This window comes from Delphinapterus leucas, chromosome 17, assembly GCF_059928025.1.
Source record: "Delphinapterus leucas isolate spDelLeu-1000000601 "Yukka" chromosome 17, BTC_Dleu_Yukka2, whole genome shotgun sequence".
NCBI lineage: Eukaryota > Metazoa > Chordata > Mammalia > Artiodactyla > Monodontidae > Delphinapterus > Delphinapterus leucas.
This window is the reverse complement of record NC_143145.1, coordinates 46,911,349-46,922,494: the sequence shown is the minus strand read 5'-3', so window position 1 is coordinate 46,922,494 and position 11,146 is coordinate 46,911,349.

The window sequence follows — 11,146 nt, the reverse complement described above, 5'->3', positions numbered from 1 at the left end:
TCAGTGCTTTGTGACCACCTAGAGGGGTGCGCTAGGGAGGGTGGGAGGGAGACACAAGGGGGAGGAGATATGGGGATATATGTATATGTATAGCTGATTCACTTTGTTATAAAGCAGAAATGAACACACCATTGTAAAGCAATTATGCTCCAATAAAGATGTTAAAAAAAAGGAATCTGTACCTTTAAAACAAACAAACAAACAAAAAAAACAAAATTGAATTTAGTGAAATAGTATATAAACTCAAGGAAGAAATACAAAATACGAGGGGAAAATAACAGAGAAAGAAAATGACAGATAAGCTGAGAAACATTAAAGATATTTATTTAATCCTTTAACAGTTAATTATATAGCACCTACCATGTGGCAGGTGCTGTTTTAAGAGCAGGACATGCACCAGTGAAAAGAAAAGATACAGACACAAATTTTTGAATAATAGAAGTGCTAAGTAAAGAATTCACACACACAAAACCCCCCAGAATCACTAATAAGGGGTACAACTGTAAACTGAAGATGCTTTTCAATATATTAAGAAATATGATTTGAGTTGGGGAGGAAGTAAAGAAGAAAACCAACAAACAGAAACCAAGATCAAACATGTCCTGGGAAAATTTTCAATGTCAAGGATGAATCACTGACTTTAACTATAAAGCTATAAAACTTTTAGAAAAAATAACACAGAAGAAATGATTGATACATCCAACATCCTGGATGTGTATCTCCAGAGAATTATACTGGTGAAAAAAGTCAGTCCCCAAGGTTTACATCCTTTATGATTCCATTTTCATAACATTCTTGAAATGACAAAATTATAGAAATGAAGAACAGATTATTGGTTACCAGGGATAAAGGAGGAGGTGGGAGGAGGGAAATGAATGTGGCTATAAAAGAACAACATGCTGTGGCTATAAAAGGAAAGAAATTTCCTTTCTTGTGATGGAAATGTTGTTTCTTGACTATATCAGTGTCAAAATCCTGATTGTGATATTGAGCTTTAGTTTTGCAAGATGTTACCATTGGGGGAAATTGGTAAAGAGTACACAAGATCTCTTATTTCTTACAACTGCATGTGAATTGAATTTACAATTATCTCAAAATAAAAAGTTGAATTAAAAACTGAAAGTATGTAGTCAAAGATTAGTCTGTTTAATAGAGCTATCATCTGTGTATAAAAGTACCTAAAAACATTTTTAGACCTGCAATATTTATTACCCAAGTATATGTTTCCTGTAAAGATCTCTAGAAAACTCAAGACAACCTGTGGACAGGGATAAAGAGGTCCCAACAGAGGCAGTTCAATATTTAGAATAAGTATTATGTAGTTTAGAGATGAGTAAAAAACTTTACTATAACTAAAAATTGATGTAATTACTGACAGAACAAGAGTAATTATGAATACTCTAGAAAGGTAAGGGATGTAATATTACTACCTATTATGAATACTGAAACATTAGTTAAAACTAACAACAAAAAGACTTTCCCATTTAACTAATGATGAAGAATGAGGGAACAGAAAACATCACTAAAGAGCATAAAATTATTTTTCTCTCCTTAAAAAGAAACAAAAATGTAGGATGCTTGATTAGTTATAAATTGATAATTGCAGTATCATGACTGTGAATTGCTTTAACTCATTTATAAAGTGTTAAAAGTACAATATTTACTTTCAAACGTTATTAAAATATTAATGTAAATAGAGTAACACCATAATGGAAAAAGGAAAAGGGAGAAGTATAAATTTTTAAATTATAAAGTAAAATGACAAAACATAAAAGTGGCAGAAATTAATCAATCAAAATAAGTAAATCTCAGATAAAAATAAAAATAATTTGAAATAGTATATTCTTTAAAATAGATAACAAAGTAGAAAAAATTTTAAATGCAGCCTAGAAATTAATTTAGAAAATAATGATTTCTTTACAATTTGGTTTCCAAACAAAACCACAGAAGGTCTTTTTGTTTTGAACTTCAAAATGAGAGTTTGATTCTAAAGGTTATGTCGTTTCTAAAATATATTGTATAGAGAAAAAAAAATTAAGGATTGCGATAGTATATATAGTATGTCTCCATTTTTGTCAGTGAGATAAATGCATACAAACATATTTAGATGCATATTTATAGAGAAAAATATCCAAAAATCTTTACACTAAATTGTTAGTTGTGAATTATATATACCTGTTAAAAAGATAAGATTTCATTAAAATAACTGAAAATACTAAATAGACCTAAGACAAATCATACAACATTAAATAAAATGGAATGTAAAACATAATGAACATACATTTCTGCATTAAACAATATGTATAGGATAATAGTTGAAAAAATTAAACATTTTAGGGAGGTGGAATTAGGCTTGAATTATTTTTAGAAATTTAAAATTTATCCTTGTTCATTAATTCTGAGGGTAGCACCTTGTAATTCCTTTTTTTCCACTTTAAATCTTTAATTCACCTTAATTTTTTCAAAAGATAGCTTGTTTTCACAATGCTATTTATTGATATCACCTTCTTTACATAATATATTCTTATGTATACATGGGTCTGATTCTACACTTTCTCTTCTGTTCCATTAATCTAACTATTTCTTCTGATTTCAATGACTTTACATATGAAATTTTTGCACAGAAAGTCCTCTTTTGTTACCTTCTTTTTAAACTTTCCTGGACATTTTCACACTTTTATTATTGCAGATGATCCGTGCATCAGTTTATTAAAATAAAAATCAAGAACAATGCTTTGGAATAATTATTGTAAGAAGACCTACTTGACAGGATAATTTGAGAGAATTCAATGTGTGATTTAACAATGCGATGAACTGCCTCTTTCATGTTACAAGAATAGTACAGTCCCGCTCACTCATTCCCAGCTAACAGAACAGCTAAAAGTTTAAATATATTATAATCCCTGTAAGAAAAATAGTACAACATTCTATTTATTTTTTTATTTTATTTTATTTATTTGAATGATGATATGAAAGAGTAAGTCAAAATGAGAGAGGTGTTTCTAATTTGATTATAAAATTTTAAAATGCTTTATCAATTTTGACTTTGACTTCAAGTTAAATCAACACGAAGAGTTTTCAGCTCATGTGTCAGGAGTAACAAGGCAAGAAATTCAGTGTACTTATGTGATACTAAATGGTAGTAAAAGCTGCATCTAAATAGGCTAATTCTTAACTGATGAGCCAAGAGTAACTCTGATACCCAACAGAGACATAATTTTCAATTATTTGGTCTCTTATATCTCAGTGAGACAATTAGGGCCTCCCTTTTGCCCATGGAGCCTCTATACAGTGTCCCCTGCAGAAATGGTAATTAAGTCTGTCACTGAAAAAATGGGGAGCAGTGAGGGAAGGAATGGGATAAGTGCTTTGCATTTAACTTTTTTGGGGGCGATACAGTACAAAAATTGAATCAGAAGCCAACTACTGTTCACTTTCCTCTCTGCAGAGTTAACTCATTTAAATAATTCAGAACTTTAGGTTAGATGATTTGTCAAAGTAGTTTCTATAAAATTTCAACTTTTCTGTAGTATTACAACTAAAATTGTTTCTTTCAATCAGTTTGAATAAATCCTATTTTAGTTCTAATTTTGTCTATCAAATCAGTAGGTACAAAAAGTCCATAAGCTAAGTCTGATAATAAGCTCAGTTGATATCTACTCCTGAGTGTTTAGTGCACATACTTAACCTTGAAAGCATTTTATAACCATATGCATACTTAGAACTTTCACTATCATTTCTTAACCTTGAGACTAATGCTGGAGCCGAAATGATCTTATAACTGAACTGATGCCCTACTTCTATATCCAGGAGATATGATAACGCTTGCAACTGCTACCTAGGAATACTTTTCCTTTTCCTTTCAATTACTTTTTGTAAATTTCTCTGTATTTTGAAAATAGATTTTGCTTCTTTTGCTTCATGGGAATTATATCTATTTTTACATATAACAAACTTTTTTCTGAGTGACACTGTCTAACCTAAGTGCCCTAAAATTCATTTTTCTTGATCTCAATGATAAATATTTAAAACTAAGAGATTGGAATACATATTTTTCCATTTGCCTCAAACTATTTTGATAATTATTTGTTATTATTATAGATGCAATTTTCTAGGGCTTGATATTTTCAAAGTGAGTTTAAAATTCAGCGTTAATCAAATTATATCAAGTTTAAGTGGATATGTAATAAAACTTTCACTTAATCAGGGTGATGGTCCCTGGGCTTTGTGGTGCTTCTGAAGCTTCCCATGTCACCAAGGCAACACAGGCTGGATGCTTTTGTGTCACTGCTTATGTAGGCTTCCCATCTGCCAAAGAGTGGACTAGTATAGAAGGCACAGAATGGGGGAATAAGATGCTCCGTTGCTAACTTTCTCTGATCCTGTGTCCTCCTCTTTCAACATGAGAATGCAGAAGTAGATGAATCTTCATTCTTTTCAGCTTTAAAACACGTTTTTCCAAAATTGAACAAACTAATTTAAAAATAAATTTCCCTGGGGTATGAATGTTGAGAGTAGAAGAGAACGCAGTAAACGCAGTATGAATTTCCTCTAAGCCATGCAGTTCTTAGGATGTGCTTCATCCTGTAAACATTTTGAAATTTTTATTTCAGAGATGGAAGAAAAGGAAAATTAAGGAAACATCCTAAGATTAATTGGAATTGGAACTATATTTAACTGCAGATACAAATTAGATACTTACTCTAGAGAGCCATGATTCTGCTCAAGAAGTAGATGAAAAATAAAATGAAATTGAGATGGAAATGGTCCTTAGGTACAGAATCATAGCCTCCACACTGTATACATGTGTAGATATTTTTTGACTTGCACAAAATTATATAGCAAATTGGTGACAGTCAGAAATAAAGTGCATATGTCTCTTAAACCCCCAGTCAATGATCTATTTAATTCTTTAGTATCAGTATCTTCTGATATAAGCTAATGGTATCTCATATCAATAAATTATAACATATAATCAATAAGCTATATAAATTATAGATTGTTCATTTTTCTCAGTATTTAAACAGTCTTCAGTCACTCCCATCTTAAGAGAAAAATCTTTTCTCAGTGGTTTCAACCTTCAGTGGGTATCAAGGTACCTGGACCTCTTAAAAAATAGTCAATGCCTAGGCCCTACCTGCAGAGATTATGAAAATAGGTGAGTAAGGGCAAAGCATGGATATTTTTTGAAAGGTGTCCAGGTGACTCAATGTGAGAGAACCACAGTCCTACCTCCTCCTTTATCTTTCCCCACTCCCCAGCTACTGCTTTCTCCTCTTTAATTCATAGCCTTTTAAAAACTTCAAATGACATAATTAATGTAGAAACTATACAAGCAATGCAAATTTTAGAGTAGGTAAAGAAATGCAAATCTTTTTGAAAAGCAGGTCCTTTTCTAATTAATTTCAATGTTAATTGTAATTTTCTATGCTCCCACTGCCAAGTTTATTGAGAGTGGTCTACATTTGCAGTCTTCATTTACACTTTAACACACTTGCACATGGCTTGCACACCCCCTACTTGCTTGTAATTACTGCCACCAAGTTACCAATGACTGCCTAATTGTCAAACCCAATGAATACTTTCAAGTTTTTAACTTATTTGGGCCTCTCTGTAGTATTTAACAGCCTCCTATTTCTCAAAACTTTTTCCTTCCATTGCCTATGACACTCCCTCCTGGTTGCTATTCTCTCTGGCTGCTCTCTATCAGTCTCCTAGTCACCATCGTATTCACTTGGTACAAAATCCACACCAAAAGCCTCAAATACCATCTATGTGTGTTGATAAGTTCCAAACCTCTATTCCCAGCCCATATCTCTGGACCCACATATCCACTTAATCAGTGTCTCTTGATCTCCATGCCTCATAGACATTTCAAACTCATCATCTCCCACACCTCCAAACTGCTCATAAATATGTCACCATTCACAGAACCTGAGGAGCCATCACAGCTTCTCCCCTTTTTTTGGCACCCTCATCCTATACTCACCAAATTTATTTTCTATGCCTCTAAAATGTAACAGTTTCTCTTTTTAAATTTTTTATTGTTATGTCTTATTTGTGGCCTTCATCATTTCTCCCCTGGTCTTCAGAGTGAGTAGTAGTCTCGACTCTTCAATTCCTCCAATAATCTTAGTGTCATATAAAATGCAGACTCAATTGCCACTTTGATATCTCCTCATCCATGAACATAAAATCCTAACTTCTTACTTTTTAATATTCTACATAAATCTATTCATGTGATATATATGTGGGTATATAACACACACACGTACACACACATCATATATGTAATTCTCTAGCCTTAATTCAATATTCCCACTTGCTCTCTATATTCTAGCTGTATTTAATTATTTGCCATGCCCTTGTGCTTTTGTCTTTAGAATGCTCTTCTTCCTCTTCCCTTGGACAATCTGCACTTATCCTTTCAAACTCAACTCAGTTATCACTAACTGTGGAATACTTTCCTACCCTGGTTCATTTCCCTCCCCTCCCCCCCCAAGTTCCCTTTGTCCTTGCTGCAACTCTTGATTCTAATTTAACCTTCTGCCTCTATGGTATAAACATTTATCGTGGATCTGATCACATTTTATTGTAATTGTTCCTTTATTCTTCTACCTTTCCCACTAAATGAGAGTTCCTCTAGTATTATTCCTATCTCTCTAACTCCAAAGCCTAGCAGAATGTCTGATATCTAGCTAATTTTTTTTCAGTATTTTCTCAAAAAATGACTGACAATGATTCGAATGAAAATTCGAATCTTGATAAAAGGGTAATATTGGCATCACAAACCACAATAAGGCAATAAACTTAAAGTCAACTGTTTATGAAGGAAATAACTTAGGTTCATAAGATATCAATTCAAATAAGTCTAAGTTATATGTTGGCTTAAAAAATTAAAAGAGCTGCTGGTAGAGAAAGCAGTCCACTGGGGAAAACTTACTAGACTGAAAACTCCTTCATTTTCCAAAAAACAAATAAACAAACAAAACCAACCCTCAAATAGCATAAAGTAGGATAAATTACAGGTTTCTTTGGTTAAACTTGTTTTCTTATTAGCATTTAGAAAGTGGCTAGCCTCACAGACATGAATAGAGTCTATGAGGTGTAAAGGAAGAGGAGAGACATAAATATACTGATGCACCAATTCAAACTATGGACACAATAAGGAAAGGAACAAAATTCCTATCTGCACAACTTTCACCTTTTACCTAAAGACTAAGACACATAACAATGTGTCTTAGTCTTTTTTAGTCACAGATCCCTTTGAGAACCATGTACTTTACAGCCCCTATCTGCAAAAAAACAATAAGCTAAATCTTCTTTAGAAAACTTCCCCAACCTTTACCTAAATACAATGATCTAAGTACTCCTTTCACTAATTACTCAATTTGTGCTATATTTTTTCACTGATATCTTACCCTGTACATATTATATAGTAGTTATTTTGTGTATATGTTCTCTCTCCAACTTCACTGTGTGCTCTGTAAACACAGGAGCCAGGTAAAAGTTTTAATACTCTCCCCTATTCTGGTCCATAAATGATCAACTCAGTGTAGTCTGTCAAATATACACTCAAATAGTCAAAGTGCTTCTCAACTCCTAAAAGGTTGGTTTTGGGTAATAATACCTAACGCTTATTATATACTTACTACCTACCAGGTATTACTCTCAGCACTTAACCCATTTTAATCTCTTTAATTCTCACAATTACCCCACGAGGTAGGCTATCATCCAGGTGAGGAAACTGAAGCACAGAGAGAAGTTAAGTAACTTCTTAATGTTTCAAGGTCATGTAGCCAAGAAGCAGTGGTATTGGGATTTGACCACTGGCAGTTGGCCTTAAGAGAGCCAACTTCAATATTGTACTATATGACCTCGAGTACTTGAACAGAATAGCTATCAATTGGGATGGTTTAATAAGAGGATGACTTCTACCATGCCAAAGAAAGGAATATAGGTTCATTTTACCTATTTAAAAAAAATTAGTGCAATTTTCCCCACTTTCCTTTTGGCTGTATTACCTTCATTCTCTCTCCTCTTCATTTCTTCTCTATTAGTCCCCCACACCTGCTCTCCACCACCATCAAAATAACCCATCTTAAGCTAATAGGTTTCTTTTCACGTTTCTCTCGCTACTCATTTAATCCGATATGGAGAGATGCACCTATTCACATGCACACAAATTCATGTATAGAAAGTCACATACAGAAACTCATGCACAAGAAAGTGAGATAGGACTTTTTCTCAAAAATGTGGTATTTTTACTTAGTTTTCTGCATCTCATTTATTTCACAAAACAATACTTCCTGGAAATCCCTCTAATTTACTGGCATAAATCTGGTTCTTCCTTTCTAAGGAAGTGGCTAGTCAATCTCCCATGGTATGAATGGTACATTATTTATTTAGCCATTCCCCTATTATGAACTGTGTTCACTTTGTCTCCAGTTGTTTGGCACTAAGAACAATGCTGCAATTAATATGGGGCATCAGAAATGCCAGAGGTGGAATGTGAAGTAGGCTCGCTGCGAATTCCTTCGAGGAAGTTTGCAGGGAGCTTCTCTGTATATGGTCTTCCTGAATTCTCTCCTCTTCGAGCAGCAAGGAACATTAAGGTCATTCAGCTCCTTCTCAGCCTTTTAGAGGTCAGGGAGAGCTGACGTATTTTTGTGCAACTGATATCAAACTTCCATTCGGAAACCCACAGGATTTCAAAACTGAAGTCTCCCCAAGATCTGCAGCTTTCCAGCCTTTCTTACCAGCATTTGGCAGCCCATGCAGGAGAAACCCCTGCTCTGGTTTTCTATACCAAGACCCCCACAAACTCATAATAGAGTTGATCCTAGCAGCCAAGTGGAGGGAAGCAAAGACACTCTCAGGTTCAATGTTACCAGAATCTGTCCCAAGTCCATTTAATAAGTTAATGCACTGCTATGAAACCTACCTAGAATGCTGATTCCAAGCAAAGCTGTCCTATTATATATTTAAAGTAGAAATATGATGACATAAAACCAGTTAGTTAACTTAATATCAGAATAATGAACTGAAAAACCTTAGTGGAAAACTACTCAGTTCCCTGTCCTCCCAGCTGTGGTCAACTTGAGTGCAGGATTGTAAGAAATGAGCATGAAACAGGCCATGCATCAAAACATTTCTACTGAAAATGGCTTTATAACTAACAAAGACAGAATCAAAGAATTCACTCTTATGATGGTTATGAGTTTTATGCATCCTCGGATAAATATACTTACATTAAAACATAATTGTATACCTACTTCAAGAATTTTATAATTTTCAAATTACTCTTTTTTTTTGGTTCAATATATATTCTACTCACTCTTTTCTATTCAGCTTCGTGCATATTTTATGATTTTTAAGGCTTTCAACCAACAGGTTATCCCACAGAATATTAGTCACTGTTAAGACAGTAGTATCAGTTAGTAATTACTTAATTCAGATAATCAGGTTTGTTGAAACATGACAGGATGATTAAATATAAATTTACCACCTACATATATCCTGTTTTAACACTATCACACATATAATGCTTTCCCTAAAAATGTTCAATATTTAACTCATAATACTGTATACTATTAAAATATGTTTTCCCCACACTCTTGAGTGCTGACAGGCACCCTCAATCAAGGAGGGTGAGCATGGCAGAAAGTACTGTACAATCTTGGGTAATGAACACACTGCTAACACATTTATCCAGTGAGTGTTCCACTGCACCACCCCAGCTGAAGGCAGTCTGCAACATGTGGTGTCCCGTCTTTGGCCTATTTTATGCTCTAGCAAGCAATTTTGACCTAAAATGTCTAGGAAAAGTATACATGCAACAGGATGGGATCTGCTACAAATAAACAAGAACAAGTGTCTTTCTAAGTATTAAGACGAAAGTTTTATGGCAGCTGGAATGGGGCCTCCAGGAAACAGTCATAGAAACAGGGTAGAGGTCAACAGGAAATTAGATTTACCAAAGTCCTGTAACATTATGAAAGGCATCATAAGCATTACTGCAGCCTGAGATAAATGACTAACAATTGTTTGACTGGCAGGTAGCATTTCATGATTTGGGGATATTAGAAAAAAAACACAGAAGATCGAGTGTCAATGTAAGACATCAGAACCATTTCTCCACAGGGCCTCTGCTATAACCATAACCACCCCCATCTAAGGTCAATTACCAGCATTCCCATTTTTAGGAGCATGTCCTCCTTTGTTCTTGAATTGCTCCCTCCCCTGGCATAACCTTTTATTTTCTCAGGCACACAAGTGATCTGGGATACCAATTATCAAAAGATTTTACTGATTTACCTTTAGAATTATCTATTTTAAATCTTCAGCTACCTGAGAAAATAGTTTGCAGCAATCACTTTGCAATTCAGAAGTAACAAGTTATTATTTAGTTGTTGAATTATTTAACAGTTTTCATTCAACATATGTGAGGTTATTGGAACTCCTTAGCTTTAAATATCCTGTGGAACAAGTGATTCCACTCCCTTCTTTTAAGCTTTTTAGGTTAAAGACATGACCTTTAAAAAAATTATATCCTAAACAGTTTATTATAACAGAAATTAGCAATGTCCAATTTAAAAACCAGATAGTGTTATTCAGACCACCATTCTGGTACACTGAGTGGCCTGTGTCTGAAACAAAATTTCATCATTGAAGTCATCAACCTAGGTCAGTATCATTGCTCCTGAGGTCCTCATTAAAGTTCTCTTATTCTCTGCAAATGCTGACTGGTTTTGAACAGCACGGATTTACCATGCATCTCAGGATTTACCTGCATCAACCTGGCACATACCTAGCAACTTTCAGCATTCTAAAGAAAGTCTCACAAATATTGACATATGTAAGCCATAGCACCTTTCCTAAGAACAGTTCCAATCAGCATTGCACATTAACAAACACATACTGGTATATGCTTGTAGCTCCACCACCTAGCTCAGTTAGAGCAATGGTAAATAAGAGTAGATACTGAACTTAATAGCTTCTCAGGGAGGGAAATGTTTTATAGTCATAGGCTTGATCCTATCAGGGGAAAGTCTTCTTAAAAGGTTTGCAGTTGGTTACAAAGTGCATAAAAGGAGAGTATGGTTGGTTCTGAACAAACCCACGAAGTCACTTCTGAACATAAACT